Source organism: Ambystoma mexicanum, chromosome 6q (assembly GCF_040938575.1).
Source record: "Ambystoma mexicanum isolate Mex_15411 chromosome 6q, UKY_AmexF1_1, whole genome shotgun sequence".
NCBI lineage: Eukaryota > Metazoa > Chordata > Amphibia > Caudata > Ambystomatidae > Ambystoma > Ambystoma mexicanum.
In genome coordinates, this window is record NC_090937.1 from 1632211805 (window position 1) to 1632238746 (window position 26942).

General features: G+C 50.0%; 10 non-coding genes across 10 annotated transcripts; all 10 read left to right on the top strand.

Annotated features, from left to right (window-relative positions):
- The first annotated feature begins 46 nt into the window (after nt 1–46).
- On the top strand, nt 47–118 carry TRNAG-UCC (transfer RNA glycine (anticodon UCC)). Its single transcript has one exon. It is a non-coding gene; the product is annotated as a tRNA-Gly (tRNA).
- Nucleotides 119–3808: 3690 nt separating this feature from the next.
- Nucleotides 3809–3880, top strand: TRNAG-UCC (transfer RNA glycine (anticodon UCC)). Its single transcript has one exon. It is a non-coding gene; the product is annotated as a tRNA-Gly (tRNA).
- A 3289-nt stretch (nt 3881–7169) lies between these two features.
- Nucleotides 7170–7241, top strand: TRNAM-CAU (transfer RNA methionine (anticodon CAU)). The gene has a single exon. It is a non-coding gene; the product is annotated as a tRNA-Met (tRNA).
- Nucleotides 7242–12185: 4944 nt separating this feature from the next.
- On the top strand, nt 12186–12257 carry TRNAM-CAU (transfer RNA methionine (anticodon CAU)). Its single transcript has one exon. It is a non-coding gene; the product is annotated as a tRNA-Met (tRNA).
- Nucleotides 12258–12588: 331 nt separating this feature from the next.
- On the top strand, nt 12589–12660 carry TRNAG-UCC (transfer RNA glycine (anticodon UCC)). The gene has a single exon. It is a non-coding gene; the product is annotated as a tRNA-Gly (tRNA).
- Nucleotides 12661–15947: 3287 nt separating this feature from the next.
- Nucleotides 15948–16019, top strand: TRNAM-CAU (transfer RNA methionine (anticodon CAU)). The gene has a single exon. It is a non-coding gene; the product is annotated as a tRNA-Met (tRNA).
- Nucleotides 16020–17208: 1189 nt separating this feature from the next.
- TRNAM-CAU (transfer RNA methionine (anticodon CAU)) lies at nt 17209–17280 on the top strand. The gene has a single exon. It is a non-coding gene; the product is annotated as a tRNA-Met (tRNA).
- A 4951-nt stretch (nt 17281–22231) lies between these two features.
- TRNAM-CAU (transfer RNA methionine (anticodon CAU)) lies at nt 22232–22303 on the top strand. The gene has a single exon. It is a non-coding gene; the product is annotated as a tRNA-Met (tRNA).
- A 331-nt stretch (nt 22304–22634) lies between these two features.
- Nucleotides 22635–22706, top strand: TRNAG-UCC (transfer RNA glycine (anticodon UCC)). Its single transcript has one exon. It is a non-coding gene; the product is annotated as a tRNA-Gly (tRNA).
- Nucleotides 22707–23477: 771 nt separating this feature from the next.
- TRNAM-CAU (transfer RNA methionine (anticodon CAU)) lies at nt 23478–23549 on the top strand. Its single transcript has one exon. It is a non-coding gene; the product is annotated as a tRNA-Met (tRNA).
- The last annotated feature ends 3393 nt before the right edge of the window (nt 23550–26942 follow it).

Here is a 26942-nt window from a genome sequence, read left to right on the forward strand (position 1 = left end):
ATTCTTATTTCTAAGGGGCGCTCCATCAGATAGCCCAGACAGGCAGGCGTTGGTGGTATAGTGGTGAGCATAGCTGCCTTCCAAGCAGTTGACCCGGGTTCGATTCCCGGCCAACGCAGATCAAATCTTTAAATTGTTCAAAATGCATTTTTTGGAAATCAGACTCATGCTGAAAGCAAAGCTGACACACTTTTCGTGACAATCAAAACCCCATCCAGGAAAGGTTCTTGCATCCTAGTTTCTGCAACTGTCTATCGGTGAGGGGATTGAAGCGAGCAGGGCTCCTGGCCCCTCCCCGACAAAGCCCTGACGAAGGCCTGACAAAGGCCTATTCGCCTTGCCCTGACGGGCCAAGGTCCCAGCAGGCCACCGAGCACAGCACCTCAGCCTATTAGAGTGAGGTTTCAGGATCTCTCTCATCCTGTAAACCAACATACTGAGGAAGGTGAAACGTGTGGCTGCGCTCCTCACATGCTGAAGCAGCAGCAGCCCTTTCCCTGAAGCAAAGTTCCTTCATTCCTCCCTCCCATAACCCTTAGCAGGGGATTTATGGTAATTGAGTTGAGTTTCCAAACTGGCCCTTCCTTCCTTCCTTCCCATATCTGCCAGCTCGAGAAGGCTTGTTTTGTTGCACCTGGGAAGTAAAGTATCTATTTGCGAGAGAGAGAGAATGAGAGAGAGAGACAGAGAGAGAGAGAGACAGAGAGAGAAGGGGAAGGGGTGTTGGCAGTTAGGGTGCGAGCTAGAGAAATGAGGCCTGTCTGCAAAAGGCCATGGGATGGGAGTGCGTGGTTGCAGGTTGTTTGGCTTTGTAAGGCCTACTGCCCGCTTCACTCGAAACTGGGTCTAGGGTTGTCGGTTTGTAGGCTGTAAAAGCCCAGAAAAGCTCTTGTTCTGCAACCAGCAGAGTGGCGCAGCGGAAGTGTGCTGGGCCCATAACCCAGAGGTCGATGGATCGAAACCATCCTCTGCTAAGTTTTTTCAAATTATGTTTTTGTGTCATGGCATTAGGGCACAAAGAGCTGTAAGTGCCTGGATGCAATGTCATTCCTTGAACTTGCTGCCTCGTTCCACTCTTGCGCTAAATAGGAGAGGGTCCCAGCCCAGCCAACAAAATGTACTGTTCAATCAAACCAAACTTAAAACCAAGCTCCTTTTTTAAGGGGTCCCAGGGAAATGTTGGGCTGACCGGCAAGACCTCATGATGCGAACTGCTTCTGCGTCAAACGCAAGCTTTTTTCATTCCCAGCCAATGACTTATTCTTATTTCTAAGGGACGCTCCATCACATAGCCCAGACAGGCAGGCGTTGGTGGTATAGTGGTGAGCATAGCTGCCTTCCAAGCAGTTGACCCGGGTTCGCTTCCCTGCCAACGCAGATCAAATCTTTAAATTGTTCAAAATGCATTTTTTGGAAATCAGACTCATGCTGAAAGCAAAGCTGACACACTTTTCGTGAAAATCAAAACCCCATCCAGGAAAGGTTCTTGCATCCTAGTTTCTGCAACTGTCTATCGGTGAGGGGATTGAAGCGAGCAGGGCTCCTGGCCCCTCCCCGACAAAGCCCTGACGAAGGCCTGACAAAGGCCTATTCGCCTTGCCCTGACGGGCAAAGGTCCCAGCAGGCCACCGAGCACAGCCCCTCAGCCTATTAGAGTGAGGTTTCAGGATCTCTCTCATCCTGTAAACCAACATACTGAGGAAGGTGAAACGTGTGGCTGCGCTCCTCACATGCTGAAGCAGCAGCAGCCCTTTCCCTGAAGCAAAGTTCCTTCATTCCTCCCTCCCATAACCCTTAGCAGGGGATTTATGGTAATTGAGTTGAGTTTCCAAACTGGCCCTTCCTTCCTTCCTTCCCATATCTGCCAGCTCGAGAAGGCTTGTTTTGTTGCACCTGGGAAGTAAAGTATCTATTTGTGAGAGAGAGAGAATGAGAGAGAGAGACAGAGAGAGAGAGACAGAGAGAGAAGGGGAAGGGGTGTTGGCAGTTAGGGTGTGAGCTAGAGAAATGAGGCCTGTCTGCAAAAGGCCATGGGATGGGAGTGCGTGGTTGCAGGTTGTTTGGCTTTGTAAGGCCTACTGCCCGCTTCACTCGAAACTGGGTCTAGGGTTGTCGGTTTGTAGGCTGTAAAAGCCCAGAAAAGCTCTTGTTCTCCAACCAGCAGAGTGGTGCAGCGGAAGCGTGCTGGGCCCATAACCCAGAGGTCGATGGATCGAAACCATCCTCTGCTAAGTTTTTTCAAATTATGTTTTTGTGTCATGGCATTAGGGCACAAAGAGCTGTAAGTGCCTGGATGCAATGTCATTCCTTGAACTTGCTGCCTCGTTCCACTCTTGCGCTAAATAGGAGAGGGTCCCAGCCCAGCCAACAAAATGTACTGTTCAATCAAACCAAACTTAAAACCAAGCTCCTTTTTTAAGGGGTCCCGGGGAAATGTTGGGCTGACCGGCAAGACCTCATGATGCGAACTGCTTCTGCGTCAAACGCAAGCTTTTTTCATTCCCAGCCAATGACTTATTCTTATTTCTAAGGGGCGCTCCATCAGATAGCCCAGACAGGCAGGCGTTGGTGGTATAGTGGTGAGCATAGCTGCCTTCCAAGCAGTTGACCCGGGTTCCATTCCCGGCCAACGCAGATCAAATCTTTAAATTGTTCAAAATGCATTTTTTGGAAATCAGACTCATGCTGAAAGCAAAGCTGACACACTTTTCGTGAAAATCAAAACCCCATCCAGGAAAGGTTCTTGCATCCTAGTTTCTGCAACTGTCTATCGGTGAGGGGATTGAAGCGAGCAGGGCTCCTGGCCCCTCCCCGACAAAGGCCTGACAAAGGCCTATTCGCCTTGCCCTGATGGGCAAAGGTCCTAGCAGGCCACCGAGCACAGCACCTCAGCCTATTAGAGTGAGGTTTCAGGATCTCTCTCATCCTGTAAACCAACATACTGAGGAAGGTGAAACGTGTGGCTGTGCTCCTCACATGCTGAAGCAGCAGCAGCCCTTTCCCTGAAGCAAGGTTCCTTCATTCCTCCCTCCCATAACCCTTAGCAGGGGATTTATGGTAATTGAGTTGAGTTTCCAAACTGGCCCTTCCTTCCTTCCTTCCCATATCTGCCAGCTCGAGAAGGCTTGTTTTGTTGCACCTGGGAAGTAAAGTATCTATTTGCGAGAGAGAGAGAATGAGAGAGAGAGACAGAGAGAGAGAGACAGAGAGAGAAGGGGAAGGGGTGTTGGCAGTTAGGGTGTGAGCTAGAGAAATGAGGCCTGTCTGCAAAAGGCCATGGGATGGGAGTGCGTGGTTGCAGGTTGTTTGGCTTTGTAAGGCCTACTGCCCGCTTCACTCGAAACTGGGTCTAGGGTTGTCGGTTTGTAGGCTGTAAAAGCCCAGAAAAGCTCTTGTTCTCCAACCAGCAGAGTGGCGCAGCAGAAGCGTGCTGGGCCCATAACCCAGAGGTCGATGGATCGAAACCATCCTCTGCTAAGTTTTTTCAAATTATGTTTTTGTGTCATGGCATTAGGGCACAAAGAGCTGTAAGTGCCTGGATGCAATGTCATTCCTTGAACTTGCTGCCTCGTTCCACTCTTGCGCTAAATAGGAGAGGGTCCCAGCCCAGCCAACAAAATGTACTGTTCAATCAAACCAAACTTAAAACCAAGCTCCTTTTTTAAGGGGTCCCGGGGAAATGTTGGGCTGACCGGCAAGACCTCATGATGCGAACTGCTTCTGCGTCAAACGCAAGCTTTTTTCATTCCCAGCCAATGACTTATTCTTATTTCTAAGGGGCGCTCCATCAGATAGCCCAGACAGGCAGGCGTTGGTGGTATAGTGGTGAGCATAGCTGCCTTCCAAGCAGTTGACCCGGGTTCGATTCCCGGCCAACGCAGATCAAATCTTTAAATTGTTCAAAATGCATTTTTTGGAAATCAGACTCATGCTGAAAGCAAAGCTGACACACTTTTCGTGACAATCAAAACCCCATCCAGGAAAGGTTCTTGCATCCTAGTTTCTGCAACTGTCTATCGGTGAGGGGATTGAAGCGAGCAGGGCTCCTGGCCCCTCCCCGACAAAGCCCTGACGAAGGCCTGACAAAGGCCTATTCGCCTTGCCCTGACGGGCCAAGGTCCCAGCAGGCCACCGAGCACAGCACCTCAGCCTATTAGAGTGAGGTTTCAGGATCTCTCTCATCCTGTAAACCAACATACTGAGGAAGGTGAAACGTGTGGCTGCGCTCCTCACATGCTGAAGCAGCAGCAGCCCTTTCCCTGAAGCAAAGTTCCTTCATTCCTCCCTCCCATAACCCTTAGCAGGGGATTTATGGTAATTGAGTTGAGTTTCCAAACTGGCCCTTCCTTCCTTCCTTCCCATATCTGCCAGCTCGAGAAGGCTTGTTTTGTTGCACCTGGGAAGTAAAGTATCTATTTGCGAGAGAGAGAGAATGAGAGAGAGAGACAGAGAGAGAGAGAGAGACAGAGAGAGAAGGGGAAGGGGTGTTGGCAGTTAGGGTGCGAGCTAGAGAAATGAGGCCTGTCTGCAAAAGGCCATGGGATGGGAGTGCGTGGTTGCAGGTTGTTTGGCTTTGTAAGGCCTACTGCCCGCTTCACTCGAAACTGGGTCTAGGGTTGTCGGTTTGTAGGCTGTAAAAGCCCAGAAAAGCTCTTGTTCTGCAACCAGCAGAGTGGCGCAGCGGAAGTGTGCTGGGCCCATAACCCAGAGGTCGATGGATCGAAACCATCCTCTGCTAAGTTTTTTCAAATTATGTTTTTGTGTCATGGCATTAGGGCACAAAGAGCTGTAAGTGCCTGGATGCAATGTCATTCCTTGAACTTGCTGCCTCGTTCCACTCTTGCGCTAAATAGGAGAGGGTCCCAGCCCAGCCAACAAAATGTACTGTTCAATCAAACCAAACTTAAAACCAAGCTCCTTTTTTAAGGGGTCCCAGGGAAATGTTGGGCTGACCGGCAAGACCTCATGATGCGAACTGCTTCTGCGTCAAACGCAAGCTTTTTTCATTCCCAGCCAATGACTTATTCTTATTTCTAAGGGACGCTCCATCACATAGCCCAGACAGGCAGGCGTTGGTGGTATAGTGGTGAGCATAGCTGCCTTCCAAGCAGTTGACCCGGGTTCGCTTCCCTGCCAACGCAGATCAAATCTTTAAATTGTTCAAAATGCATTTTTTGGAAATCAGACTCATGCTGAAAGCAAAGCTGACACACTTTTCGTGAAAATCAAAACCCCATCCAGGAAAGGTTCTTGCATCCTAGTTTCTGCAACTGTCTATCGGTGAGGGGATTGAAGCGAGCAGGGCTCCTGGCCCCTCCCCGACAAAGCCCTGACGAAGGCCTGACAAAGGCCTATTCGCCTTGCCCTGACGGGCAAAGGTCCCAGCAGGCCACCGAGCACAGCCCCTCAGCCTATTAGAGTGAGGTTTCAGGATCTCTCTCATCCTGTAAACCAACATACTGAGGAAGGTGAAACGTGTGGCTGCGCTCCTCACATGCTGAAGCAGCAGCAGCCCTTTCCCTGAAGCAAAGTTCCTTCATTCCTCCCTCCCATAACCCTTAGCAGGGGATTTATGGTAATTGAGTTGAGTTTCCAAACTGGCCCTTCCTTCCTTCCTTCCCATATCTGCCAGCTCGAGAAGGCTTGTTTTGTTGCACCTGGGAAGTAAAGTATCTATTTGTGAGAGAGAGAGAATGAGAGAGAGAGACAGAGAGAGAGAGACAGAGAGAGAAGGGGAAGGGGTGTTGGCAGTTAGGGTGTGAGCTAGAGAAATGAGGCCTGTCTGCAAAAGGCCATGGGATGGGAGTGCGTGGTTGCAGGTTGTTTGGCTTTGTAAGGCCTACTGCCCGCTTCACTCGAAACTGGGTCTAGGGTTGTCGGTTTGTAGGCTGTAAAAGCCCAGAAAAGCTCTTGTTCTCCAACCAGCAGAGTGGTGCAGCGGAAGCGTGCTGGGCCCATAACCCAGAGGTCGATGGATCGAAACCATCCTCTGCTAAGTTTTTTCAAATTATGTTTTTGTGTCATGGCATTAGGGCACAAAGAGCTGTAAGTGCCTGGATGCAATGTCATTCCTTGAACTTGCTGCCTCGTTCCACTCTTGCGCTAAATAGGAGAGGGTCCCAGCCCAGCCAACAAAATGTACTGTTCAATCAAACCAAACTTAAAACCAAGCTCCTTTTTTAAGGGGTCCCGGGGAAATGTTGGGCTGACCGGCAAGACCTCATGATGCGAACTGCTTCTGCGTCAAACGCAAGCTTTTTTCATTCCCAGCCAATGACTTATTCTTATTTCTAAGGGGCGCTCCATCAGATAGCCCAGACAGGCAGGCGTTGGTGGTATAGTGGTGAGCATAGCTGCCTTCCAAGCAGTTGACCCGGGTTCCATTCCCGGCCAACGCAGATCAAATCTTTAAATTGTTCAAAATGCATTTTTTGGAAATCAGACTCATGCTGAAAGCAAAGCTGACACACTTTTCGTGAAAATCAAAACCCCATCCAGGAAAGGTTCTTGCATCCTAGTTTCTGCAACTGTCTATCGGTGAGGGGATTGAAGCGAGCAGGGCTCCTGGCCCCTCCCCGACAAAGGCCTGACAAAGGCCTATTCGCCTTGCCCTGATGGGCAAAGGTCCCAGCAGGCCACCGAGCACAGCACCTCAGCCTATTAGAGTGAGGTTTCAGGATCTCTCTCATCCTGTAAACCAACATACTGAGGAAGGTGAAACGTGTGGCTGTGCTCCTCACATGCTGAAGCAGCAGCAGCCCTTTCCCTGAAGCAAAGTTCCTTCATTCCTCCCTCCCATAACCCTTAGCAGGGGATTTATGGTAATTGAGTTGAGTTTCCAAACTGGCCCTTCCTTCCTTCCTTCCCATATCTGCCAGCTCGAGAAGGCTTGTTTTGTTGCACCTGGGAAGTAAAGTATCTATTTGCGAGAGAGAGAGAATGAGAGAGAGAGACAGAGAGAGAGAGACAGAGAGAGAAGGGGAAGGGGTGTTGGCAGTTAGGGTGTGAGCTAGAGAAATGAGGCCTGTCTGCAAAAGGCCATGGGATGGGAGTGCGTGGTTGCAGGTTGTTTCGCTTTGTAAGGCCTACTGCCCGCTTCACTCGAAACTGGGTCTAGGGTTGTCGGTTTGTAGGCTGTAAAAGCCCAGAAAAGCTCTTGTTCTCCAACCAGCAGAGTGGCGCAGCGGAAGCGTGCTGGGCCCATAACCCAGAGGTCGATGGATCGAAACCATCCTCTGCTAAGTTTTTTCAAATTATGTTTTTGTGTCATGGCATTAGGGCACAAAGAGCTGTAAGTGCCTGGATGCAATGTCATTCCTTGAACTTGCTGCCTCGTTCCACTCTTGCGCTAAATAGGAGAGGGTCCCAGCCCAGCCAACAAAATGTACTGTTCAATCAAACCAAACTTAAAACCAAGCTCCTTTTTTAAGGGGTCCCGGGGAAATGTTGGGCTGACCGGCAAGACCTCATGATGCGAACTGCTTCTGCGTCAAACGCAAGCTTTTTTCATTCCCAGCCAATGACTTATTCTTATTTCTAAGGGGCGCTCCATCAGATAGCCCAGACAGGCAGGCGTTGGTGGTATAGTGGTGAGCATAGCTGCCTTCCAAGCAGTTGACCCGGGTTCGGTTCCCGGCCAACGCAGATCAAATCTTTAAATTGTTCAAAATGCATTTTTTGGAAATCAGACTCATGCTGAAAGCAAAGCTGACACACTTTTCGTGACAATCAAAACCCCATCCAGTAAAGGTTCTTGCATCCTAGTTTCTGCAACTGTCTATCGGTGAGGGGATTGAAGCGAGCAGGGCTCCTGGCCCCTCCCCGACAAAGCCCTGACGAAGGCCTGACAAAGGCCTATTCGCCTTGCCCTGACGGGCCAAGGTCCCAGCAGGCCACCGAGCACAGCACCTCAGCCTATTAGAGTGAGGTTTCAGGATCTCTCTCATCCTGTAAACCAACATACTGAGGAAGGTGAAACGTGTGGCTGCGCTCCTCACATGCTGAAGCAGCAGCAGCCCTTTCCCTGAAGCAAAGTTCCTTCATTCCTCCCTCCCATAACCCTTAGCAGGGGATTTATGGTAATTGAGTTGAGTTTCCAAACTGGCCCTTCCTTCCTTCCTTCCTTCCCATATCTGCCAGCTCGAGAAGGCTTGTTTTGTTGCACCTGGGAAGTAAAGTATCTATTTGCGAGAGAGAGAGAATGAGAGAGAGAGACAGAGAGAGAGAGAGACAGAGAGAGAAGGGGAAGGGGTGTTGGCAGTTAGGGTGCGAGCTAGAGAAATGAGGCCTGTCTGCAAAAGGCCATGGGATGGGAGTGCGTGGTTGCAGGTTGTTTGGCTTTGTAAGGCCTACTGCCCGCTTCACTCGAAACTGGGTCTAGGGTTGTCGGTTTGTAGGCTGTAAAAGCCCAGAAAAGCTCTTGTTCTGCAACCAGCAGAGTGGCGCAGCGGAAGTGTGCTGGGCCCATAACCCAGAGGTCGATGGATCGAAACCATCCTCTGCTAAGTTTTTTCAAATTATGTTTTTGTGTCATGGCATTAGGGCACAAAGAGCTGTAAGTGCCTGGATGCAATGTCATTCCTTGAACTTGCTGCCTCGTTCCACTCTTGCGCTAAATAGGAGAGGGTCCCAGCCCAGCCAACAAAATGTACTGTTCAATCAAACCAAACTTAAAACCAAGCTCCTTTTTTAAGGGGTCCCGGGGAAATGTTGGGCTGACCGGCAAGACCTCATGATGCGAACTGCTTCTGCGTCAAACGCAAGCTTTTTTCATTCCCAGCCAATGACTTATTCTTATTTCTAAGGGGCGCTCCATCAGATAGCCCAGACAGGCAGGCGTTGGTGGTATAGTGGTGAGCATAGCTGCCTTCCAAGCAGTTGACCCGGGTTCCATTCCCGGCCAACGCAGATCAAATCTTTAAATTGTTCAAAATGCATTTTTTGGAAATCAGACTCATGCTGAAAGCAAAGCTGACACACTTTTCGTGAAAATCAAAACCCCATCCAGGAAAGGTTCTTGCATCCTAGTTTCTGCAACTGTCTATCGGTGAGGGGATTGAAGCGAGCAGGGCTCCTGGCCCCTCCCCGACAAAGGCCTGACAAAGGCCTATTCGCCTTGCCCTGACGGGCAAAGGTCCCAGCAGGCCACCGAGCACAGCACCTCAGCCTATTAGAGTGAGGTTTCAGGATCTCTCTCATCCTGTAAACCAACATACTGAGGAAGGTGAAACGTGTGGCTGTGCTCCTCACATGCTGAAGCAGCAGCAGCCCTTTCCCTGAAGCAAAGTTCCTTCATTCCTCCCTCCCATAACCCTTAGCAGGGGATTTATGGTAATTGAGTTGAGTTTCCAAACTGGCCCTTCCTTCCTTCCTTCCTTCCCATATCTGCCAGCTCGAGAAGGCTTGTTTTGTTGCACCTGGGAAGTAAAGTATCTATTTGCGAGAGAGAGAGAATGAGAGAGAGAGACAGAGAGAGAGAGACAGAGAGAGAAGGGGAAGGGGTGTTGGCAGTTAGGGTGTGAGCTAGAGAAATGAGGCCTGTCTGCAAAAGGCCATGGGATGGGAGTGCGTGGTTGCAGGTTGTTTGGCTTTGTAAGGCCTACTGCCCGCTTCACTCGAAACTGGGTCTAGGGTTGTCGGTTTGTAGGCTGTAAAAGCCCAGAAAAGCTCTTGTTCTCCAACCAGCAGAGTGGCGCAGCGGAAGCGTGCTGGGCCCATAACCCAGAGGTCGATGGATAGAAACCATCCTCTGCTAAGTTTTTTCAAATTATGTTTTTGTGTCATGGCATTAGGGCACAAAGAGCTGTAAGTGCCTGGATGCAATGTCATTCCTTGAACTTGCTGCCTCGTTCCACTCTTGCGCTAAATAGGAGAGGGTCCCAGCCCAGCCAACAAAATGTACTGTTCAATCAAACCAAACTTAAAACCAAGCTCCTTTTTTAAGGGGTCCCGGGGAAATGTTGGGCTGACCGGCAAGACCTCATGATGCGAACTGCTTCTGCGTCAAACGCAAGCTTTTTTCATTCCCAGCCAATGACTTATTCTTATTTCTAAGGGGCGCTCCATCACATAGCCCAGACAGGCAGGCGTTGGTGGTATAGTGGTGAGCATAGCTGCCTTCCAAGCAGTTGACCCGGGTTCGCTTCCCTGCCAACGCAGATCAAATCTTTAAATTGTTCAAAATGCATTTTTTGGAAATCAGACTCATGCTGAAAGCAAAGCTGACACACTTTTCGTGAAAATCAAAACCCCATCCAGGAAAGGTTCTTGCATCCTAGTTTCTGCAACTGTCTATCGGTGAGGGGATTGAAGCGAGCAGGGCTCCTGGCCCCTCCCCGACAAAGCCCTGACGAAGGCCTGACAAAGGCCTATTCGCCTTGCCCTGACGGGCAAAGGTCCCAGCAGGCCACCGAGCACAGCCCCTCAGCCTATTAGAGTGAGGTTTCAGGATCTCTCTCATCCTGTAAACCAACATACTGAGGAAGGTGAAACGTGTGGCTGCACTCCTCACATGCTGAAGCAGCAGCAGCCCTTTCCCTGAAGCAAAGTTCCTTCATTCCTCCCTCCCATAACCCTTAGCAGGGGATTTATGGTAATTGAGTTGAGTTTCCAAACTGGCCCTTCCTTCCTTCCTTCCCATATCTGCCAGCTCGAGAAGGCTTGTTTTGTTGCACCTGGGAAGTAAAGTATCTATTTGTGAGAGAGAGAGAATGAGAGAGAGAGACAGAGAGAGAGAGACAGAGAGAGAAGGGGAAGGGGTGTTGGCAGTTAGGGTGTGAGCTAGAGAAATGAGGCCTGTCTGCAAAAGGCCATGGGATGGGAGTGCGTGGTTGCAGGTTGTTTGGCTTTGTAAGGCCTACTGCCCGCTTCACTCGAAACTGGGTCTAGGGTTGTCGGTTTGTAGGCTGTAAAAGCCCAGAAAAGCTCTTGTTCTCCAACCAGCAGAGTGGCGCAGCGGAAGCGTGCTGGGCCCATAACCCAGAGGTCGATGGATCGGAACCATCCTCTGCTAAGTTTTTTCAAATTATGTTTTTGTGTCATGGCATTAGGGCACAAAGAGCTGTAAGTGCCTGGATGCAATGTCATTCCTTGAACTTGCTGCCTCGTTCCACTCTTGCGCTAAATAGGAGAGGGTCCCAGCCCAGCCAACAAAATGTACTGTTCAATCAAACCAAACTTAAAACCAAGCTCCTTTTTTAAGGGGTCCCGGGGAAATGTTGGGCTGACCGGCAAGACCTCATGATGCGAACTGCTTCTGCGTCAAACGCAAGCTTTTTTCATTCCCAGCCAATGACTTATTCTTATTTCTAAGGGGCGCTCCATCAGATAGCCCAGACAGGCAGGCGTTGGTGGTATAGTGGTGAGCATAGCTGCCTTCCAAGCAGTTGACCCGGGTTCCATTCCCGGCCAACGCAGATCAAATCTTTAAATTGTTCAAAATGCATTTTTTGGAAATCAGACTCATGCTGAAAGCAAAGCTGACACACTTTTCGTGAAAATCAAAACCCCATCCAGGAAAGGTTCTTGCATCCTAGTTTCTGCAACTGTCTATCGGTGAGGGGATTGAAGCGAGCAGGGCTCCTGGCCCCTCCCCGACAAAGGCCTGACAAAGGCCTATTCGCCTTGCCCTGATGGGCAAAGGTCCCAGCAGGCCACCGAGCACAGCACCTCAGCCTATTAGAGTGAGGTTTCAGGATCTCTCTCATCCTGTAAACCAACATACTGAGGAAGGTGAAACGTGTGGCTGTGCTCCTCACATGCTGAAGCAGCAGCAGCCCTTTCCCTGAAGCAAAGTTCCTTCATTCCTCCCTCCCATAACCCTTAGCAGGGGATTTATGGTAATTGAGTTGAGTTTCCAAACTGGCCCTTCCTTCCTTCCTTCCCATATCTGCCAGCTCGAGAAGGCTTGTTTTGTTGCACCTGGGAAGTAAAGTATCTATTTGCGAGAGAGAGAGAATGAGAGAGAGAGACAGAGAGAGAGAGACAGAGAGAGAAGGGGAAGGGGTGTTGGCAGTTAGGGTGTGAGCTAGAGAAATGAGGCCTGTCTGCAAAAGGCCATGGGATGGGAGTGCGTGGTTGCAGGTTGTTTGGCTTTGTAAGGCCTACTGCCCGCTTCACTCGAAACTGGGTCTAGGGTTGTCCGTTTGTAGGCTGTAAAAGCCCAGAAAAGCTCTTGTTCTCCAACCAGCAGAGTGGCGCAGCGGAAGCGTGCTGGGCCCATAACCCAGAGGTCGATGGATCGAAACCATCCTCTGCTAAGTTTTTTCAAATTATGTTTTTGTGTCATGGCATTAGGGCACAAAGAGCTGTAAGTGCCTGGATGCAATGTCATTCCTTGAACTTGCTGCCTCGTTCCACTCTTGCGCTAAATAGGAGAGGGTCCCAGCCCAGCCAACAAAATGTACTGTTCAATCAAACCAAACTTAAAACCAAGCTCCTTTTTTAAGGGGTCCCGGGGAAATGTTGGGCTGACCGGCAAGACCTCATGATGCGAACTGCTTCTGCGTCAAACGCAAGCTTTTTTCATTCCCAGCCAATGACTTATTCTTATTTCTAAGGGGCGCTCCATCAGATAGCCCAGACAGGCAGGCGTTGGTGGTATAGTGGTGAGCATAGCTGCCTTCCAAGCAGTTGACCCGGGTTCGATTCCCGGCCAACGCAGATCAAATCTTTAAATTGTTCAAAATGCATTTTTTGGAAATCAGACTCATGCTGAAAGCAAAGCTGACACACTTTTCGTGACAATCAAAACCCCATCCAGGAAAGGTTCTTGCATCCTAGTTTCTGCAACTGTCTATCGGTGAGGGGATTGAAGCGAGCAGGGCTCCTGGCCCCTCCCCGACAAAGCCCTGACGAAGGCCTGACAAAGGCCTATTCGCCTTGCCCTGACGGGCCAAGGTCCCAGCAGGCCACCGAGCACAGCACCTCAGCCTATTAGAGTGAGGTTTCAGGATCTCTCTCATCCTGTAAACCAACATACTGAGGAAGGTGAAACGTGTGGCTGCGCTCCTCACATGCTGAAGCAGCAGCAGCCCTTTCCCTGAAGCAAAGTTCCTTCATTCCTCCCTCCCATAACCCTTAGCAGGGGATTTATGGTAATTGAGTTGAGTTTCCAAACTGGCCCTTCCTTCCTTCCTTCCCATATCTGCCAGCTCGAGAAGGCTTGTTTTGTTGCACCTGGGAAGTAAAGTATCTATTTGCGAGAGAGAGAGAATGAGAGAGAGAGACAGAGAGAGAGAGAGACAGAGAGAGAAGGGGAAGGGGTGTTGGCAGTTAGGGTGCGAGCTAGAGAAATGAGGCCTGTCTGCAAAAGGCCATGGGATGGGAGTGCGTGGTTGCAGGTTGTTTGGCTTTGTAAGGCCTACTGCCCGCTTCACTCGAAACTGGGTCTAGGGTTGTCGGTTTGTAGGCTGTAAAAGCCCAGAAAAGCTCTTGTTCTGCAACCAGCAGAGTGGCGCAGCGGAAGTGTGCTGGGCCCATAACCCAGAGGTCGATGGATCGAAACCATCCTCTGCTAAGTTTTTTCAAATTATGTTTTTGTGTCATGGCATTAGGGCACAAAGAGCTGTAAGTGCCTGGATGCAATGTCATTCCTTGAACTTGCTGCCTCGTTCCACTCTTGCGCTAAATAGGAGAGGGTCCCAGCCCAGCCAACAAAATGTACTGTTCAATCAAACCAAACTTAAAACCAAGCTCCTTTTTTAAGGGGTCCCAGGGAAATGTTGGGCTGACCGGCAAGACCTCATGATGCGAACTGCTTCTGCGTCAAACGCAAGCTTTTTTCATTCCCAGCCAATGACTTATTCTTATTTCTAAGGGACGCTCCATCACATAGCCCAGACAGGCAGGCGTTGGTGGTATAGTGGTGAGCATAGCTGCCTTCCAAGCAGTTGACCCGGGTTCGCTTCCCTGCCAACGCAGATCAAATCTTTAAATTGTTCAAAATGCATTTTTTGGAAATCAGACTCATGCTGAAAGCAAAGCTGACACACTTTTCGTGAAAATCAAAACCCCATCCAGGAAAGGTTCTTGCATCCTAGTTTCTGCAACTGTCTATCGGTGAGGGGATTGAAGCGAGCAGGGCTCCTGGCCCCTCCCCGACAAAGCCCTGACGAAGGCCTGACAAAGGCCTATTCGCCTTGCCCTGACGGGCAAAGGTCCCAGCAGGCCACCGAGCACAGCCCCTCAGCCTATTAGAGTGAGGTTTCAGGATCTCTCTCATCCTGTAAACCAACATACTGAGGAAGGTGAAACGTGTGGCTGCGCTCCTCACATGCTGAAGCAGCAGCAGCCCTTTCCCTGAAGCAAAGTTCCTTCATTCCTCCCTCCCATAACCCTTAGCAGGGGATTTATGGTAATTGAGTTGAGTTTCCAAACTGGCCCTTCCTTCCTTCCTTCCCATATCTGCCAGCTCGAGAAGGCTTGTTTTGTTGCACCTGGGAAGTAAAGTATCTATTTGTGAGAGAGAGAGAATGAGAGAGAGAGACAGAGAGAGAGAGACAGAGAGAGAAGGGGAAGGGGTGTTGGCAGTTAGGGTGTGAGCTAGAGAAATGAGGCCTGTCTGCAAAAGGCCATGGGATGGGAGTGCGTGGTTGCAGGTTGTTTGGCTTTGTAAGGCCTACTGCCCGCTTCACTCGAAACTGGGTCTAGGGTTGTCGGTTTGTAGGCTGTAAAAGCCCAGAAAAGCTCTTGTTCTCCAACCAGCAGAGTGGTGCAGCGGAAGCGTGCTGGGCCCATAACCCAGAGGTCGATGGATCGAAACCATCCTCTGCTAAGTTTTTTCAAATTATGTTTTTGTGTCATGGCATTAGGGCACAAAGAGCTGTAAGTGCCTGGATGCAATGTCATTCCTTGAACTTGCTGCCTCGTTCCACTCTTGCGCTAAATAGGAGAGGGTCCCAGCCCAGCCAACAAAATGTACTGTTCAATCAAACCAAACTTAAAACCAAGCTCCTTTTTTAAGGGGTCCCGGGGAAATGTTGGGCTGACCGGCAAGACCTCATGATGCGAACTGCTTCTGCGTCAAACGCAAGCTTTTTTCATTCCCAGCCAATGACTTATTCTTATTTCTAAGGGGCGCTCCATCAGATAGCCCAGACAGGCAGGCGTTGGTGGTATAGTGGTGAGCATAGCTGCCTTCCAAGCAGTTGACCCGGGTTCCATTCCCGGCCAACGCAGATCAAATCTTTAAATTGTTCAAAATGCATTTTTTGGAAATCAGACTCATGCTGAAAGCAAAGCTGACACACTTTTCGTGAAAATCAAAACCCCATCCAGGAAAGGTTCTTGCATCCTAGTTTCTGCAACTGTCTATCGGTGAGGGGATTGAAGCGAGCAGGGCTCCTGGCCCCTCCCCGACAAAGGCCTGACAAAGGCCTATTCGCCTTGCCCTGATGGGCAAAGGTCCTAGCAGGCCACCGAGCACAGCACCTCAGCCTATTAGAGTGAGGTTTCAGGATCTCTCTCATCCTGTAAACCAACATACTGAGGAAGGTGAAACGTGTGGCTGTGCTCCTCACATGCTGAAGCAGCAGCAGCCCTTTCCCTGAAGCAAAGTTCCTTCATTCCTCCCTCCCATAACCCTTAGCAGGGGATTTATGGTAATTGAGTTGAGTTTCCAAACTGGCCCTTCCTTCCTTCCTTCCCATATCTGCCAGCTCGAGAAGGCTTGTTTTGTTGCACCTGGGAAGTAAAGTATCTATTTGCGAGAGAGAGAGAATGAGAGAGAGAGACAGAGAGAGAGAGACAGAGAGAGAAGGGGAAGGGGTGTTGGCAGTTAGGGTGTGAGCTAGAGAAATGAGGCCTGTCTGCAAAAGGCCATGGGATGGGAGTGCGTGGTTGCAGGTTGTTTGGCTTTGTAAGGCCTACTGCCCGCTTCACTCGAAACTGGGTCTAGGGTTGTCGGTTTGTAGGCTGTAAAAGCCCAGAAAAGCTCTTGTTCTCCAACCAGCAGAGTGGCGCAGCGGAAGCGTGCTGGGCCCATAACCCAGAGGTCGATGGATCGAAACCATCCTCTGCTAAGTTTTTTCAAATTATGTTTTTGTGTCATGGCATTAGGGCACAAAGAGCTGTAAGTGCCTGGATGCAATGTCATTCCTTGAACTTGCTGCCTCGTTCCACTCTTGCGCTAAATAGGAGAGGGTCCCAGCCCAGCCAACAAAATGTACTGTTCAATCAAACCAAACTTAAAACCAAGCTCCTTTTTTAAGGGGTCCCGGGGAAATGTTGGGCTGACCGGCAAGACCTCATGATGCGAACTGCTTCTGCGTCAAACGCAAGCTTTTTTCATTCCCAGCCAATGACTTATTCTTATTTCTAAGGGGCGCTCCATCAGATAGCCCAGACATGCAGGCGTTGGTGGTATAGTGGTGAGCATAGCTGCCTTCCAAGCAGTTGACCCGGGTTCGGTTCCCGGCCAACGCAGATCAAATCTTTAAATTGTTCAAAATGCATTTTTTGGAAATCAGACTCATGCTGAAAGCAAAGCTGACACACTTTTCGTGACAATCAAAACCCCATCCAGTAAAGGTTCTTGCATCCTAGTTTCTGCAACTGTCTATCGGTGAGGGGATTGAAGCGAGCAGGGCTCCTGGCCCCTCCCCGACAAAGCCCTGACGAAGGCCTGACAAAGGCCTATTCGCCTTGCCCTGACGGGCCAAGGTCCCAGCAGGCCACCGAGCACAGCACCTCAGCCTATTAGAGTGAGGTTTCAGGATCTCTCTCATCCTGTAAACCAACATACTGAGGAAGGTGAAACGTGTGGCTGCGCTCCTCACATGCTGAAGCAGCAGCAGCCCTTTCCCTGAAGCAAAGTTCCTTCATTCCTCCCTCCCATAACCCTTAGCAGGGGATTTATGGTAATTGAGTTGAGTTTCCAAACTGGCCCTTCCTTCCTTCCTTCCTTCCCATATCTGCCAGCTCGAGAAGGCTTGTTTTGTTGCACCTGGGAAGTAAAGTATCTATTTGCGAGAGAGAGAGAATGAGAGAGAGAGACAGAGAGAGAGAGACAGAGAGAGAAGGGGAAGGGGTGTTGGCAGTTAGGGTGCGAGCTAGAGAAATGAGGCCTGTCTGCAAAAGGCCATGGGATGGGAGTGCGTGGTTGCAGGTTGTTTGGCTTTGTAAGGCCTACTGCCCGCTTCACTCGAAACTGGGTCTAGGGTTGTCGGTTTGTAGGCTGTAAAAGCCCAGAAAAGCTCTTGTTCTCCAACCAGCAGAGTGGCGCAGCGGAAGCGTGCTGGGCCCATAACCCAGAGGTCGATGGATCGAAACCATCCTCTGCTAAGTTTTTTCAAATTATGTTTTTGTGTCATGGCATTAGGGCACAAAGAGCTGTAAGTGCCTGGATGCAATGTCATTCCTTGAACTTGCTGCCTCGTTCCACTCTTGCGCTAAATAGGAGAGGGTCCCAGCCCAGCCAACAAAATGTACTGTTCAATCAAACCAAACTTAAAACCAAGCTCCTTTTTTAAGGGGTCCCGGGGAAATGTTGGGCTGACCGGCAAGACCTCATGATGCGAACTGCTTCTGCGTCAAACGCAAGCTTTTTTCATTCCCAGCCAATGACTTATTCTTATTTCTAAGGGGCGCTCCATCAGATAGCCCAGACAGGCAGGCGTTGGTGGTATAGTGGTGAGCATAGCTGCCTTCAAAGCAGTTGACCCGGGTTCGATTCCCGGCCAACGCAGATCAAATCTTTAAATTGTTCAAAATGCATTTTTTGGAAATCAGACTCATGCTGAAAGCAAAGCTGACACACTTTTCGTGACAATCAAAACCCCATCCAGGAAAGGTTCTTGCATCCTAGTTTCTGCAACTGTCTATCGGTGAGGGGATTGAAGCGAGCAGGGCTCCTGGCCCCTCCCCGACAAAGCCCTGACGAAGGCCTGACAAAGGCCTATTCGCCTTGCCCTGACGGGCCAAGGTCCCAGCAGGCCACCGAGCACAGCACCTCAGCCTATTAGAGTGAGGTTTCAGGATCTCTCTCATCCTGTAAACCAACATACTGAGGAAGGTGAAACGTGTGGCTGCGCTCCTCACATGCTGAAGCAGCAGCAGCCCTTTCCCTGAAGCAAAGTTCCTTCATTCCTCCCTCCCATAACCCTTAGCAGGGGATTTATGGTAATTGAGTTGAGTTTCCAAACTGGCCCTTCCTTCCTTCCTTCCCATATCTGCCAGCTCGAGAAGGCTTGTTTTGTTGCACCTGGGAAGTAAAGTATCTATTTGCGAGAGAGAGAGAATGAGAGAGAGAGACAGAGAGAGAGAGAGACAGAGAGAGAAGGGGAAGGGGTGTTGGCAGTTAGGGTGCGAGCTAGAGAAATGAGGCCTGTCTGCAAAAGGCCATGGGATGGGAGTGCGTGGTTGCAGGTTGTTTGGCTTTGTAAGGCCTACTGCCCGCTTCACTCGAAACTGGGTCTAGGGTTGTCGGTTTGTAGGCTGTAAAAGCCCAGAAAAGCTCTTGTTCTGCAACCAGCAGAGTGGCGCAGCGGAAGTGTGCTGTGCCCATAACCCAGAGGTCGATGGATCGAAACCATCCTCTGCTAAGTTTTTTCAAATTATGTTTTTGTGTCATGGCATTAGGGCACAAAGAGCTGTAAGTGCCTGGATGCAATGTCATTCCTTGAACTTGCTGCCTCGTTCCACTCTTGCGCTAAATAGGAGAGGGTCCCAGCCCAGCCAACAAAATGTACTGTTCAATCAAACCAAACTTAAAACCAAGCTCATTTTTTAAGGGGTCCCGGGGAAATGTTGGGCTGACCGGCAAGACCTCATGATGCGAACTGCTTCTGCGTCAAACGCAAGCTTTTTTCATTCCCAGCCAATGACTTATTCTTATTTCTAAGGGGCGCTCCATCAGGTAGCCCAGACAGGCAGGGGTTGGTGGTATAGTGGTGAGCATAGCTGCCTTCCAAGCAGTTGACCCGGGTTCCATTCCCGGCCAACGCAGATCAAATCTTTAAATTGTTCAAAATGCATTTTTTGGAAATCAGACTCATGCTGAAAGCAAAGCTGACACACTTTTCGTGACAATCAAAACCCCATCCAGGAAAGGTTCTTGCATCCTAGTTTCTGCAACTGTCTATCGGTGAGGGGATTGAAGCGAGCAGGGCTCCTGGCCCCTCCCCGACAAAGCCCTGACGAAGGCCTGACAAAGGCCTATTCGCCTTGCCCTGACGGGCCAAGGTCCCAGCAGGCCACCGAGCACAGCACCTCAGCCTATTAGAGTGAGGTTTCAGGATCTCTCTCCTCCTGTAAACCAACATACTGAGGAAGGTGAAACGTGTGGCTGCGCTCCTCACATGCTGAAGCAGCAGCAGCCCTTTCCCTGAAGCAAAGTTCCTTCATTCCTCCCTCCCATAACCCTTAGCAGGGGATTTATGGTAATTGAGTTGAGTTTCCAAACTGGCCCTTCCTTCCTTCCTTCCCATATCTGCCAGCTCGAGAAGGCTTGTTTTGTTGCACCTGGGAAGTAAAGTATCTATTTGCGAGAGAGAGAGAATGAGAGAGAGAGACAGAGAGAGAGAGAGACAGAGAGAGAAGGGGAAGGGGTGTTGGCAGTTAGGGTGCGAGCTAGAGAAATGAGGCCTGTCTGCAAAAGGCCATGGGATGGGAGTGCGTGGTTGTAGGTTGTTTGGTTTTGTAAGGCCTACTGCCCGCTTCACTCGAAACTGGGTCTAGGGTTGTCGGTTTGTAGGCTGTAAAAGCCCAGAAAAGCTCTTGTTTTGCAACCAGCAGAGTGGCGCAGCGGAAGTGTGCTGGGCCCATAACCCAGAGGTCGATGGATCGAAACCATCCTCTGCTAAGTTTTTTCAAATTATGTTTTTGTGTCATGGCATTAGGGCACAAAGAGCTGTAAGTGCCTGGATGCAATGTCATTCCTTGAACTTGCTGCCTCGTTCCACTCTTGCGCTAAATAGGAGAGGGTCCCAGCCCAGCCAACAAAATGTACTGTTCAATCAAACCAAACTTAAAACCAAGCTCCTTTTTTAAGGGGTCCCGGGGAAATGTTGGGCTGACTGGCAAGACCTCATGATGCGAACTGCTTCTGCGTCAAACGCAAGCTTTTTTCATTCCCAGCCAATGACTTATTCTTATTTCTAAGGGGCGCTCCATCACATAGCCCAGACAGGCAGGCGTTGGTGGTATAGTGGTGAGCATAGCTGCCTTCCAAGCAGTTGACCCGGGTTCGATTCCCGGCCAAAGCAGATCAAATCTTTAAATTGTTCAAAATGCATTTTTTGGAAATCAGACTCATGCTGAAAGCAAAGCTGACACACTTTTCGTGAAAATCAAAACCCCATCCAGGAAAGGTTCTTGCATCCTAGTTTCTGCAACTGTCTATCGGTGAGGGGATTGAAGCGAGCAGGGCTCCTGGCCCCTCCCCGACAAAGGCCTGACAAAGGCCTATTCGCCTTGCCCTGACGGGCCAAGGTCCCAGCAGGCCACCGAGCACAGCACCTCGGCCTATTAGAGTGAGGTTTCAGGATCTCTCTCATCCTGTAAACCAACATACTGAGGAAGGTGAAACATGTGGCTGCGCTCCTCACATGCTGAAGCAGCAGCAGCCCTTTCCCTGAAGCAAAGTTCCTTCATTCCTCCCTCCCATAACCCTTAGCAGGGGATTTATGGTAATTGAGTTGAGTTTCCAAACTGGCCCTTCCTTCCTTCCTTCCCATATCTGCCAGCTCGAGAAGGCTTGTTTTGTTGCACCTGGGAAGTAAAGTATCTATTTGCGAGAGAGAGAGAATGAGAGAGAGAGAGACAGAGAGAGAGAGACAGAGAGAGAAGGGGAAGGGGTGTTGGCAGTTAGGGTGTGAGCTAGAGAAATGAGGCCTGTCTGCAAAAGGCCATGGGATGGGAGTGCGTGGTTGCAGGTTGTTTGGCTTTGTAAGGCCTACTGCCCGCTTCACTCGAAACTGGGTCTAGGGTTGTCGGTTTGTAGGCTGTAAAAGCCCAGAAAAGCTCTTGTTCTCCCACCAGCAGAGTGGTGCAGCGGAAGCGTGCTGGGCCCATAACCCAGAGGTCGATGGATCGAAACCATCCTCTCCTAAGTTTTTTCAAATTATGTTTTTGTGTCATGGCATTAGGGCACAAAGAGCTGTAAGTGCCTGGATGCAATGTCATTCCTTGAACTTGCTGCCTCGTTCCACTCTTGCGCTAAATAGGAGAGGGTCCCAGCCCAGCCAACAAAATGTACTGTTCAATCAAACCAAACTTAAAACCAAGCTCCTTTTTTAAGGGGTCCCGGGGAAATGTTGGGCTGACCGGCAAGACCTCATGATGCGAACTGCTTCTGCGTCAAACGCAAGCTTTTTTCATTCCCAGCCAATGACTTAATCTTATTTCTAAGGGGCGCTCCATCACATAGCCCAGACAAGCAGGTGTTGGTGGTATAGTGGTGAGCATAGCTGCCTTCCAAGCAGTTGACCCGGGTTCGATTCCCGGCCAACGCAGATCAAATCTTTAAATTGTTCAAAATGCATTTTTGGGAAATCAGACTCATGCTGAAAGCAAAGCTGACACACTTTTCGCGAAAATCAAAACCCCATCCAGGAAAGGTTCTTGCATCCTAGTTTCTGCAACTGTCTATCGGTGAGGGGATTGAAGCGAGCAGGGCTCCTGGCCCCTCCCCGACAAAGCCCTGACGAAGGCCTGACAAAGGCCTATTCGCCTTGCCCTGACGGGCAAAGGTCCCAGCAGGCCACCGAGCACAGCACCTCAGCCTATTAGAGTGAGGTTTCAGGATCTCTCTCATCCTGTAAACCAACATACTGAGGAAGGTGAAACGTGTGGCTGCGCTCCTCACATGCTGAAGCAGCAGCTGCCCTTTCCCTGAAGCAAAGTTCCTTCATTCCTCCCTCCCATAACCCTTAGCAGGGGATTTATGGTAATTGAGTTGAGTTTCCAAACTGGCCCTTCCTTCCTTCCTTCCCATATCTGCCAGCTCGAGAAGGCTTGTTTTGTTGCACCTGGGAAGTAAAGTATCTATTTGCGAGAGAGAGAGAATGAGAGAGAGAGACAGAGAGAGAGAGACAGAGAGAGAAGGGGAAGGGGTGTTGGCAGTTAGGGTGTGAGCTAGAGAAATGAGGCCTGTCTGCAAAAGGCCATGGGATGGGAGTGCATGGTTGCAGGTTGTTTGGCTTTGTAAGGCCTACTGCCCGCTTCACTCGAAACTGGGTCTAGGGTTGTCGGTTTGTAGGCTGTAAAAGCCCAGAAAAGCTCTTGTTCTCCAACCAGCAGAGTGGCGCAGCGGAAGCGTGCTGGGCCCATAACCCAGAGGTCGATGGATCGAAACCATCCTCTGCTAAGTTTTTTCAAATTATGTTTTTGTGTCATGGCATTAGGGCACAAAGAGCTGTAAGTGCCTGGATGCAATGTCATTCCTTGAACTTGCTGGCTCGTTCCACTCTTGCACTAAATAGGAGAGGGTCCCAGCCCAGCCAACAAAATGTACTGTTCAATCAAACCAAACTTAAAACCAAGCTCCTTTTTTAAGGGGTCCCGGGGAAATGTTGGGCTGACCGGCAAGACCTCATGATGCGAACTGCTTCTGCGTCAAACGCAAGCTTTTTTCATTCCCAGCCAAAGACTTATTCTTATTTCTAAGGGGCGCTCCATCACATAGCCCAGACAGGCAGGCGTTGGTGGTATAGTGGTGAGCATAGCTGCCTTCCAAGCAGTTGACCCGGGTTCGATTCCCGGCCAACGCAGATCAAATCTTTAAATTGTTCAAAATGCATTTTTGGGAAATCAGACTCATGCTGAAAGCAAAGCTGACACACTTTTCGCGAAAATCAAAACCCCATCCAGGAAAGGTTCTTGCATCCTAGTTTCCGCAACTGTCTATCGGTGAGGGGATTGAAGCGAGCAGGGCTCCTGGCCCCTCCCCGACAAAGCCCTGACGAAGGCCTATTCGCCTTGCCCTGACGGGCAAAGGTCCCAGCAGGCCACCGAGCACAGCACCTCAGCCTATTAGAGTGAGGTTTCAGGATCTCTCTCATCCTGTAAACCAACATACTGAGGAAGGTGAAACGTGTGGCTGCGCTCCTCACATGCTGAAGCAGCAGCAGCCCTTTCCCTGAAGCAAAGTTCCTTCATTCCTCCCTCCCATAACCCTTAGCAGGGGATTTATGGTAATTGAGTTGAGTTTCCAAACTGGCCCTTCATTCCTTCCTTCCCATATCTGCCAGCTCGAGAAGGCTTGTTTTGTTGCACCTGGGAAGTAAAGTATCTATTTGCGAGAGAGAGAGAATGAGAGAGAGAGACAGAGAGAGAGAGACAGAGAGAGAAGGGGAAGGGGTGTTGGCAGTTAGGGTGCGAGCTAGAGAAATGAGGCCTGTCTGCAAAAGGCCATGGGATGGGAGTGCGTGGTTGCAGGTTGTTTGGCTTTGTAAGGCCTACTGCCCGCTTCACTCGAAACTGGGTCTAGGGTTGTCGGTTTGTAGGCTGTAAAAGCCCAGAAAAGCTCTTGTTCTCCAACCAGCAGAGTGGCGCAGCGGAAGCGTGCTGGGCCCATAACCCAGAGGTCGATGGATCGAAACCATCCTCTGCTAAGTTTTTTCAAATTATGTTTTTGTGTCATGGCATTAGGGCACAAAGAGCTGTAAGTGCCTGGATGCAATGTCATTCCTTGAACTTGCTGCCTCGTTCCACTCTTGCGCTAAATAGGAGAGGGTCCCAGCCCAGCCAACAAAATGTACTGTTCAATCAAACCAAACTTAAAACCAAGCTCCTTTTTTAAGGGGTCCCGGGGAAATGTTGGGCTGACCGGCAAGACCTCATGATGCGAACTGCTTCTGCGTCAAACGCAAGCTTTTTTCATTCCCAGCCAATGACTTATTCTTATTTCTAAGGGGCGCTCCATCAGATAGCCCAGACAGGCAGGCGTTGGTGGTATAGTGGTGAGCATAGCTGCCTTCAAAGCAGTTGACCCGGGTTCGATTCCCGGCCAACGCAGATCAAATCTTTAAATTGTTCAAAATGCATTTTTTGGAAATCAGACTCATGCTGAAAGCAAAGCTGACACACTTTTCGTGACAATCAAAACCCCATCCAGGAAAGGTTCTTGCATCCTAGTTTCTGCAACTGTCTATCGGTGAGGGGATTGAAGCGAGCAGGGCTCCTGGCCCCTCCCCGACAAAGCCCTGACGAAGGCCTGACAAAGGCCTATTCGCCTTGCCCTGACGGGCCAAGGTCCCAGCAGGCCACCGAGCACAGCACCTCAGCCTATTAGAGTGAGGTTTCAGGATCTCTCTCATCCTGTAAACCAACATACTGAGGAAGGTGAAACGTGTGGCTGCGCTCCTCACATGCTGAAGCAGCAGCAGCCCTTTCCCTGAAGCAAAGTTCCTTCATTCCTCCCTCCCATAACCCTTAGCAGGGGATTTATGGTAATTGAGTTGAGTTTCCAAACTGGCCCTTCCTTCCTTCCTTCCCATATCTGCCAGCTCGAGAAGGCTTGTTTTGTTGCACCTGGGAAGTAAAGTATCTATTTGCGAGAGAGAGAGAATGAGAGAGAGAGACAGAGAGAGAGAGAGACAGAGAGAGAAGGGGAAGGGGTGTTGGCAGTTAGGGTGCGAGCTAGAGAAATGAGGCCTGTCTGCAAAAGGCCATGGGATGGGAGTGCGTGGTTGCAGGTTGTTTGGCTTTGTAAGGCCTACTGCCCGCTTCACTCGAAACTGGGTCTAGGGTTGTCGGTTTGTAGGCTGTAAAAGCCCAGAAAAGCTCTTGTTCTGCAACCAGCAGAGTGGCGCAGCGGAAGTGTGCTGTGCCCATAACCCAGAGGTCGATGGATCGAAACCATCCTCTGCTAAGTTTTTTCAAATTATGTTTTTGTGTCATGGCATTAGGGCACAAAGAGCTGTAAGTGCCTGGATGCAATGTCATTCCTTGAACTTGCTGCCTCGTTCCACTCTTGCGCTAAATAGGAGAGGGTCCCAGCCCAGCCAACAAAATGTACTGTTCAATCAAACCAAACTTAAAACCAAGCTCATTTTTTAAGGGGTCCCGGGGAAATGTTGGGCTGACCGGCAAGACCTCATGATGCGAACTGCTTCTGCGTCAAACGCAAGCTTTTTTCATTCCCAGCCAATGACTTATTCTTATTTCTAAGGGGCGCTCCATCAGGTAGCCCAGACAGGCAGGGGTTGGTGGTATAGTGGTGAGCATAGCTGCCTTCCAAGCAGTTGACCCGGGTTCCATTCCCGGCCAACGCAGATCAAATCTTTAAATTGTTCAAAATGCATTTTTTGGAAATCAGACTCATGCTGAAAGCAAAGCTGACACACTTTTCGTGACAATCAAAACCCCATCCAGGAAAGGTTCTTGCATCCTAGTTTCTGCAACTGTCTATCGGTGAGGGGATTGAAGCGAGCAGGGCTCCTGGCCCCTCCCCGACAAAGCCCTGACGAAGGCCTGACAAAGGCCTATTCGCCTTGCCCTGACGGGCCAAGGTCCCAGCAGGCCACCGAGCACAGCACCTCAGCCTATTAGAGTGAGGTTTCAGGATCTCTCTCCTCCTGTAAACCAACATACTGAGGAAGGTGAAACGTGTGGCTGCGCTCCTCACATGCTGAAGCAGCAGCAGCCCTTTCCCTGAAGCAAAGTTCCTTCATTCCTCCCTCCCATAACCCTTAGCAGGGGATTTATGGTAATTGAGTTGAGTTTCCAAACTGGCCCTTCCTTCCTTCCTTCCCATATCTGCCAGCTCGAGAAGGCTTGTTTTGTTGCACCTGGGAAGTAAAGTATCTATTTGCGAGAGAGAGAGAATGAGAGAGAGAGACAGAGAGAGAGAGAGACAGAGAGAGAAGGGGAAGGGGTGTTGGCAGTTAGGGTGCGAGCTAGAGAAATGAGGCCTGTCTGCAAAAGGCCATGGGATGGGAGTGCGTGGTTGTAGGTTGTTTGGTTTTGTAAGGCCTACTGCCCGCTTCACTCGAAACTGGGTCTAGGGTTGTCGGTTTGTAGGCTGTAAAAGCCCAGAAAAGCTCTTGTTTTGCAACCAGCAGAGTGGCGCAGCGGAAGTGTGCTGGGCCCATAACCCAGAGGTCGATGGATCGAAACCATCCTCTGCTAAGTTTTTTCAAATTATGTTTTTGTGTCATGGCATTAGGGCACAAAGAGCTGTAAGTGCCTGGATGCAATGTCATTCCTTGAACTTGCTGCCTCGTTCCACTCTTGCGCTAAATAGGAGAGGGTCCCAGCCCAGCCAACAAAATGTACTGTTCAATCAAACCAAACTTAAAACCAAGCTCCTTTTTTAAGGGGTCCCGGGGAAATGTTGGGCTGACTGGCAAGACCTCATGATGCGAACTGCTTCTGCGTCAAACGCAAGCTTTTTTCATTCCCAGCCAATGACTTATTCTTATTTCTAAGGGGCGCTCCATCACATAGCCCAGACAGGCAGGCGTTGGTGGTATAGTGGTGAGCATAGCTGCCTTCCAAGCAGTTGACCCGGGTTCGATTCCCGGCCAAAGCAGATCAAATCTTTAAATTGTTCAAAATGCATTTTTTGGAAATCAGACTCATGCTGAAAGCAAAGCTGACACACTTTTCGTGAAAATCAAAACCCCATCCAGGAAAGGTTCTTGCATCCTAGTTTCTGCAACTGTCTATCGGTGAGGGGATTGAAGCGAGCAGGGCTCCTGGCCCCTCCCCGACAAAGGCCTGACAAAGGCCTATTCGCCTTGCCCTGACGGGCCAAGGTCCCAGCAGGCCACCGAGCACAGCACCTCGGCCTATTAGAGTGAGGTTTCAGGATCTCTCTCATCCTGTAAACCAACATACTGAGGAAGGTGAAACATGTGGCTGCGCTCCTCACATGCTGAAGCAGCAGCAGCCCTTTCCCTGAAGCAAAGTTCCTTCATTCCTCCCTCCCATAACCCTTAGCAGGGGATTTATGGTAATTGAGTTGAGTTTCCAAACTGGCCCTTCCTTCCTTCCTTCCCATA